Source organism: Canis lupus, chromosome 24 (genome assembly GCF_011100685.1).
Source record: "Canis lupus familiaris isolate Mischka breed German Shepherd chromosome 24, alternate assembly UU_Cfam_GSD_1.0, whole genome shotgun sequence".
Lineage (NCBI taxonomy): Eukaryota > Metazoa > Chordata > Mammalia > Carnivora > Canidae > Canis > Canis lupus.
Window position 1 is genome coordinate 44,200,724 of NC_049245.1, and position 9,416 is coordinate 44,210,139.

A 9,416-nucleotide genomic window follows, 5' to 3' on the forward strand; every position below is an offset into this window, starting at 1 on the left:
AGTGTCTGAAAGTCCATCCATCTGCCTAATGGATGCTCACAGAGGGACCAATCTGTCTGCTATCCAGTATACAAAAGGGAAACTGCCTAAAAGGCAGACAATTATTTTTCTTATGAAAATGTATGCTTCATATACATACCAAGAAATATTTGGAGATCTTCCAATAAAATTTAGTCTGTGTGCCTTGCTGAGAAGTCATAGCCAGGCTCCGGGAGACTTGAATTTTTTTTTTTTTTTTTAATTTATTGATGATAGTCACAGAGAGAGAGAGAGGCAGAGACATAGGCAGAGGGAGAAACAGGCTCCATGCACCGGGAGCCCGACGTGGGATTCGATCCCGGGTCTCCAGGATCGCGCCCTGGGCCAAAGGCAGGCGCTAAACCGCTGCGCCACCCAGGGAATCCCGAGACTTGAATTTCTAAGTGACTTTGGATGTTCCCTGTTCTATTACACTGAAAACCTCGGGGATGGTCTTGGCCAGCCGAAGTCAGAGCAAGGACTGTGTTTCCCCTTGACTGTCCCTGTGTCTCGGCTCCTCCTCAAAGGCCGGGGTGCATCTTTGTCACCCAAGCGTTACCTTTCATATCATCCAGGAGTGATGAGGTCTGTCCTTGTGTAGTTAAACACCAGAGTCTACTACATGGGAGCGGGCTTTTCCCAGGAGTCACCTTGGCAAGCCAGGCATTTCGTCCTGAGATGCTCCTGTTGCTTAGAGCAATTAATTACCTCCAGCGCCTGTTGATGAACCACATAAAGGGAGCAACCTTCTCTGGTTGTGCTCTCACCTTGGTTTTTGGCCAGAAATTCTATCTCCTCAACTTGTTCAAAAGCCGCTGGCTCTGTCCAAGCATCAAACCCACCTCTCAAAGGATAGACGTTCACCGCAGGCTTCAAGAACATTCTGACCAGCGATAGCATTGAAGAAAGCCCCCACCCCTGATGGGATGATGGGACGGTCGTGTAAGTGGCAACGTGTGTGAATGGCCTGTGGGCTCTGCAGGGGGTGTGTGTGCCTCCTCTGTGGGCAGCTCATGGGTTGTGTTTCCAGCTGAATTTTGGGTGGCACCGCAGGCGTGTGCAGGTACCGCCAGCCACGTTGGCCGGGGAGCGGAGCACTACGAAGGCTCGGTCCTGGCCCTCGGGTGCGACCTGCCCAGAGGCACAGGAGCGTGGGCCACCTCGCTCCTTTTGAAGGCCCACGCCGATGTAGGAGGACAGCTGGGTGTAGATTTGTCCACTCAGTCTAGCACCCCTCCTCCAAGAGCTCTGATCGTCACCCCAAATTTGAGCGACCTAGCATTTTCGCTGGTCTCTTGTCGCCACAGCAAAATGACTTGCCAGCCTGGCGTAATGTATCGGTCAGCTTAGTAGGAGAGAGCGTTATCCTAACACGCTGGCTTAAGTTTGCTCTCCGGGCTCCCTCATCCCCGTGAAAACCCGTGGGGGCTCGGTGGAGAGGCCTGGGGAGCGGCTTCACAGACGGGTGTTCGATAGGCAGGTGCAGGCAGGACAGCACAGCACCAGGTAGGCAAACTCTTGGCTACCGTTGAAACGGAGCAGTGTGTGTCCGTATAAACGTGGGCTTGGAACTGTATATCTCGGTGTGTGTGAGCTCTCAGAACTTCCTCTGATTTTCTCTCTCCAGATTCCCTTGACCATCCAGATGCCACCTCTGACCCTGTTGCCTGATGTTTCCATTTAGTTTTGTTTTGAAATTGAGGGAAATGGGTATTTGGGTGAGCCCATGTGCACACTGGGTGGGCGTGCCGAGAGACTTCCAGCTCGTCTGAAGGCGTTCCAGACTTGGGACTCGGAGTTAGACCGTGGGCGTCAGCCTTGTCCCCAGCTGCACACCACCCTCGACCTCCTTCTACCGGTCTCCGGCCAGGCCTTCTTACCAACAAAGGGACATTCCATGGAGTCAAATGGCAGAGACTTGTGCACAATTATCTGGTCAATTGAGGCAAAAGAAAATAATCATTTGTCCAATTGTCCAAATTAGCTCTCTGGACTGTCCTGAATGCGTAGGATAATTGTGTGGGCCTCCACTTCAGCTCCGTAATCTGGCTAAAATGGACCATTTAAATGAGACTCCATTCAATACAATGTACATTTAAATTAGACTTAGTGAAAGTAGACCACTGGGTTTAGTGTTTTCTGTTTGTCAACTATTATTCTGAAATTGCTTTTAGCTAATCATCCCAATTCTGCCATTAGTAATCACTATTTCTCATTTTATAGATGTAATGGAGGCAAAAGGGGCTCTGGTTTGCATCATTTGGTGTCTCGGAGGAAGTGCTGAGGGAATCACGTGTTTATTTTTTTAACTTGGTGTTCGACTCAGGACCCCATGACCGCGATCTCCCTTCCCATTGCTGCTTGGGCAGTGAGACCATCTAACCCTGCTCCCCCACCCCCGCCCCAACCCCCGCTTCCCCAAGCAGGGAAACTGAGGCCCTCCCGTGGGCCCGCCGAGGTCACACAACCCGTATAACCCGGGGCAGGAACCAGAATCTTCAACTTTCTAATTTCCAGACCAGCACTATTGCTGCTTATGCCATTTTAATTGTTCATTTCTTTCCATAAAATTAAATGACCTTCTTCCAGAAAGATTTAATGGCCAAGATGGGATGTGGTAAAGGCTCCTCAAGGATTTTTTTCCTTATTACAAAGACGAGACCAGACTGAGGCTGGGAGAGATTTGCAAACAGTGGTATGTCATTATCCTTAGTTCAGTTTTTCGTGTAATTGGTGTGAAGAGATTGCTGCTGACTAATCCCGCCACTGAACTCTTGTGACTCTTGGGTGACATGACGCGGCGCGTGTGCATGGGTCTGGGTGAGCCCTTGCGGAAGGCATATGTGTACACGGAACGCTTCCCAAGACAGAGGATGTCATTTTAAAGTTGTAAATAATAAAAAATAGGCTGGAGCGAAAACTGATTGTACAATTGCCTGAGCATGTAGCACTTCATTTCCACACTATGCAATGGCTAGAAATTGATTTTTTTTTAAATCCAATTAAGCCTCAAGGTTGGTTATCCATTTAAAAGGTCGGCTGAGTTAAACAATGACAGTACCTTCAGTTCATGCTAATAATTAAATTTACACAGAACTCGAGCACTTCCATCGTGCCTTGCGGAGGCAGACGTCGTGCGTGTTGCACAAAAATGCACCTCCGAAGTCCCCAGCTGCGGTGCCCGCACGCCAGCCGACCGTGACCCCGGGCCCGGGCAGCCCCCAGGCCGCCCCCAGCCCCGGCGCTTCCTCCCCTCCGGTTCCCACAGCCCACCCTGGGGAGCCCTGGTCCCCGCTCAGCAAGTAACCTCACCTAAAGAGGAAAAAGAGAGTTCTTCGTGTGTGTATACCCTTGGGGGGTGGTACACGTGGAAGCACTCGGTTTCACGTGAGTTTATAAGGTGGCAAAGAAATCATGTTTTAAAAATCGTCCTTTACACTGTGTATTGACCGCATGTTCCCCACGTGTTCCTAAAAGGACTTCAAGATGTCTTTTTGGGGTTCTCATAAGTGACGTTTAAGTATTTGGATTTAGGAAGATGTCAGGAGAACCAGGAACCCGGTTGGAATGCTTTTTATTCTGTTTGGGTTATAAGGTTAGTCCAGTTTTGTAAATCACTGAGCCAGGGATAAGAGATCTTATTTCCAATCTGGCATTTTAACCTGCATTGTAACATAGGTACGCTTGCTCCAATCCAGTGCTTTCCATCCATCCATAACTATGAACCAGCCTGAGAGATGGAACCTTCTAGAATTAGTGAGGAAAAAAAATATAAATAGATACATAGATAAATATGTATACATATCTATATATTGAATTTCCTTCTTGGGGCCCTTAAGAAAAATTAACAATTCCTGCTTAGCTTTTCTGCCCCCCACCCTTTGCTCATGCTGCTCAGCTGCCCCGAGCCTCAGCAACAGATTTGTGACTGTTTTTTTGTTTGTTTGTTTGTTTTTGCTGTGTAAAAGATCCGCACTGACATGATGCAGACAGACAGGTTGCTTTCCACGAGGGTGTTTCTGGAGAAAAAAAAAATGTGATTCGGGTTTTTTGAAGATTGACTCTTCTTTTTTGACGCACTAGAGAAACAGACAGCTTAAAAGGATCCTGTAGGTGAAGGTTTTCCTAAAGAAAAGACTTCTCTCGATCAAAATAAACATTTTCCCCCCTCCCGCTGCCTTTCCACACACCTGCATTTCCATATGCTGAGTAGCCTCAAGGAACGCAGAGCCACCTTTGGTGGGTTAATGACCTCTCTCCCTGCCTGCACCCGCCCCCCCCATCCCAAGGCCCCAGGTCTCCCACATGCCCTTGAAAACTTCTGCAGCTACAAAAATAATTTTGCTGCTGTTCAGAAGTAAATAAGAATTTGGTCCCCGAGACAGGAGGGTTATTACTGTCCGACACGGTGGCCTTCCTGGGAGGATAATTTAGACTGCGGGAACAGCGGGGGACTGCCCAGAGCAACTAGCTCAACCCCTCATTTTATCGAAAAGTCCTAAAAACTGATGTGGGAAGGAACGCTTTTTGTTGTTAATAAGTGGTTCCTCCAGTACATTTTTATTAACACCATTCTCTCATCGCGCTGATATCAGAAGGTAAAAAGCGCTTTAGATGAAATCACAGAATGTGCTTTTCAAGCAAAGTGCAAAAGATTACATGCAACGTGCTGTCTTTTGTATAGATCCGTGAATGTGCATAAGCGGGTTTTTTTTTTTTCTTTCCAAAAAGAACCAGGAAAGATAAACCAAAACCTGATAAAAATGGTTACCTCTAGGGGGATGAGTGGGAAAGGAGTGCAAGGGATGGGGGACTTCTGTGAGCATTCCCTTCCTGCAGTTTCCACTTTTGAGCTACATAAACGTACAAATTAAGAAAAGAAAATGTAAAAAAACAAAAGAAAGAGAAAAGAAAACATCAAACCCTCTGGTTCAGTACAGACAGAAACCTAGGAATCTAGATAGCTGTCAGACGGACAGACCACACAAGAGCCGAGTAAATGTTGACTATGCCAGTGGGATCGGTCCAAGAACACCCCCGACCTCAAGGTAGTGGGTTTGTTGTGGGGAGTGCCGTGGGAAAGACCACCCGAGTGTCCGTGGACAGTGCTGGGAGCTCCGGTTCTCACTGGGGGGAGGGAAGCACTGAGGCAGGGGAGGGCACAGGAGGAAGAGCCCTGTAACCAACTCGGGCTTCAAATCCGAGGAATCAGATTCCCCTAAAAGGATCAGAAGCCAAGCAAAGGAGCAGTGAGCACGCTCCACACACCCAACTGGATTTCCAGATGGGAATCCGAACCGCCATCCCCCGCGATCGCCAGGAGACAGGGCTCCTGGGAGGCCCAGCCGACTCGATTTGGGGCGAGGAAGGAGCAGCGTGAGCCTGGGATCATCTTCCTGTTCCCAGGAGGACAGGAGTCCTCGGAGACTGATAGGAACAAGTGAAAAAAACGCGAGTGCCCACCTGATGGGGCCCTGGCTGGCCTGATGGGCCAGTGACAGTGAAAGATCCAGACATAGGGACAGAACTGGGGCAAGGCCAGCCCCGGAGCCTGCAGCCACCACCCCGTGACACAGGCCCGGTTTCAGGTTAATCCCCCGTTGCTACCATCTTGAAGTTTCTCTCTTGAAAAAGAGGCCCTGCGATTTCTTTTTTTGCACTGGCCCCCAGATGATGGGAGCTGGGCCTGGGGATGAGGGGAGGGAGGGAGGTCTCCACTCGAGACTTCCAGGAGGGGAGCATGGAAGGGAGGATCCAGCTGGAAAATCCCCCTGTTGCAACCAGACCTTGATTCAGGCAGAGATCATCAACAGGCAGAGATCAGATGGAAGCTTCTGGGGGAGAGGTCAGGAGACGACACTCTGCACGGCCTCAGAGTCTCCATGCATTTTGAAGAGGACGCCGAGCTGAATGCTCTGAATAACGCAGCGGGAAACGGGCCTTTACCGGGCAGGGATCTGGACGGCCCCCATGAGCCAACAGCCCACCTTGGCGGGTGACGGGAGACGTGGGTCGTGAGGCTCCCGACAAGGTCCAGGGGCAGCCACGAGGTGTTGCACCCGAATTGAATCATAAGGAAATGGTCCAGCAAATCCAGACTGTGGGACCTTCTCCACCACATGTCAATGTCAGGAAGGACAAAGGCAGGGATTGTTCTGGATTCAGGGAGACCGAGAGAATTGACAACCAGGCGGAACGCCTGGTCCTGATTTAGGTTCTGGATTTTGAAAAGGCAAGGAAGGACGTTTTGGGGACAATTAAACAAATTTCACTGTGGACTGTGTATTCTATAATAGCATTGTTTCGATGCTAATTCTCCGTGGGTCTGATCAGGATATTGTGATTATGTGGGCTAGTGTCTTTGTTCCTAAAAGAGAGACTCACACTGAGGTATTTAAGGTTAAGTGTAGGTAACTAAATAGTGCAGAAAATAATACATGTACACACACACACACACACATCTGATCTAGGTAAAGGGTATACAAGTATTCATTGTGGTGATTTTTCAACATTTCCATACTTTTTTTTTTAAAGATTTAATTTATTTGAGAGAGAGAGCACGCGTATGAGTGGGGTGAGGGGTAGAAGAAGAAGCAGACTCCCCACTGAGGAGGGAGCCCGATCTGGGATTCCATCCCGGAACTCCAGGATCACGACCTGAGCCAAAGGCAGACGCTTGACCGACTGAGCCACCCAGGTGCCCTCAACGTTTCCATAAGTTAATGCATTGCTGAAAAAAAGTTTCTAGAGAAATGTGAGATTTTCACGGCAGTTAAGTTCCTTTTCAACCCTTCAGGGAACATTTAGCACGAATCTTCTGGGTGGCACACCTGACAATTTACAGAGTGTAACTGAGGCAGGGAAGGCAGGCACTCCCTGACGTGCAGCCACCGCTGGTTGTGGCGAGGGAAGGCGCAGACGTCCACACCCCAGGCCACATCCCAGAAGGAAGTCGTGCAGGTGTTCCATCCTCACCTAGGCCAGCTGCTCCAAGGAGGGAGGTCATGGAGCTGAGCCTGCCTCTGGTCCCTCTGGCATGTGCAGCAGCAGCTCGCCATCCACCAGGAATGAACCCTACCTTGGGTCCATGTTAGTCTTTTTTTTTTTTTTTTTTTAAGATTTTATTTATTTATTCATGAGAGACAGAGAGAGAGAGGCAGAGGGAGAAGCAGACTCCCTGCAGGGAGCCCGATGTGGGACTCGATCCCAGGATCCCAGGATCATGCCCTGGGCCAAAGGCAGATGCTCAACCATGAGCCACCGGGGCTGCCGAGTCCATGTTAGTCTTGACGGAGGCACTTCCCCTGGCTTTGTCACCCACGAGGTCAAATTCAAACTCCGTGGCTCAGCCCACTTCTCATGAGCATTTTATGTGTGCGCACACGAGCTTGTGATGGGTCCAAGGGGACCAGGCCCTTTAGTATTGTGAGCCCTTGCGTGGACAACTCCCTTGTCGGGGATCGGACTGCCTGGGACACCTGGACTCGTCCTTGGATCGCTCATCCAAGCTCACTCTTCTCCCCGGGACTGGACTGCTGGGTTTTACCGCTGTATTTGCTCCCCTGGCTGTGCACGCACCAGTGGATCCCACAGCCTGACCTGGCCTAGAGCTCTTGGGAACTGATATTCAACAAAAATATATTGAATAAAGGAATGAGTGAAAATACCAGAAGGCAGCAGCAAGTGCTCCAAGGGGATGAGTGTTTCTCACATCAGAATAATGGAATCTGAGAATCTCGAGGCAATCAGCCCGAGCAGGCATTAGAGGAGGTTTTTCTCCCGGCGCGAAATTAATACATAAACGCGCACTTCGTACACCCAGGGCCATCTTACATGATAGGATCTCAGAAATGTGTTCTAGAACGTGAACTGTACCAAAAGCTTCCTAATAAGTCCTGGGGACTTCATTCTGATTCCGTGCAGTTGAAGCCTTGTTTCCTCAACTGCTAAGTCTCAACGCCCGGTTGAATTCAGAACGAGTCGCACCTCATCAAAAACAGGAGTTACTTCTTGGGTTGCGTTAAAGATCTGGTGAGTTGTTTTGAATTTTCACTTTTTAAAGAAAATTAAATGGAGGTGGATTTTTCATTGACAGTGAAATATATACCAAGCTGCGGATTAATACCTTCATAAAAATTTATCTAAACAAAGTGCTGCCTGTCTTATTTATGTTGAAGTCTGGAAAGTCTGCAGTGCAAAGGGGAAAGTACTTTCCTGGAATATATTTGTATCTGTCACAAGCTACATCTTGAGGAAATTGGCAGGCATTTGAAGTGAAATAATTCCTTAGCTTTCTGTTTAGTTTGGATTTCTTCAACCCGGCAGGGGGGTGGGGAGGGAGGGTGGTGCTTAGACCCAAAATCAGGATTATCTGCTTCTAACAAGCATCTCACATTTTCCTTTGCTTTGTGTATCATAAGTGTTCGAGAAATGCTGGTTGAACTGAGTCATCTCGTTCATCCTTCCGTGGGGTCGCTGGGGTTATTCTTACATATGGAAGAATTATAAAAGGAAAATCTCCAGAATGATCTCTCCACCAACAGTTTCTCTCCCCCTCCAACTCCCTGTACGTCACACTGCCAGACCTGGCTTGCCAAGACACGTCTTGGATCCTTCCCTAGCGTGCACGAGTCTGTGGAGTGAATCCCCGGTTTGCAACCACAGCCCACTCCTTCTCTGTTCTCTGGGAAGAGAACCGCGGGGCCGGTGTCCCGAAGCCATGCACAGGGTATCCAAAGCTATCAAAACAAAAATAAATCTGTTTTGCATTCAGAAATTCATACCCAAGTAAAAGGAACTCCATTTTCTGTTTGAAACATTCAGTGTATTGCATCCAAAATTAGGCTTAACCCCACGTTCCTACCCACGGGATTCAGAGCCACGTGGGCACTGTGGGTCTCCGCTGTCTTTCCAGGCTTTTCCCCCTTCCCCAAATGCCTTCCCCCGCCCCGTTTGTCTGAGGGGGGTTCTGTTTTACCCATCGGGGCAGAGCTCACCCTCCGAGAAGATCCCCCGCGGCCTGGCCCCTCCGCCTCAGTGCTCTGTGCCTGTCTGCAGCGTATTTGCAAACAGAAGAAAGAGTGATAGATCTTCATACATGCTCTTCATACCCTTTACAAATGTGTGAAAACATTCAGCTGCTGTAAAAATCTTTTGAGGAAAATAAGATCCAATTAGCGTCGACTTTCATGTTGGAAAAGCAGTGGGTTTCGAAGGAATTCCTTTCACTCATTCAACAACTGCGTTTTTGGCACCTGCCCTGTGCTAGGCCCTGGAGGAGAAAGGAGACACGAGCCCTGCCTTCAGAATGCGGAGGCTCTCCGGTCTCCGGGGATGTTTTCCACCATCTACCGGGCACCAGGGACCCTGGCTCAGAACTGAGGGGGACACACAGGGCA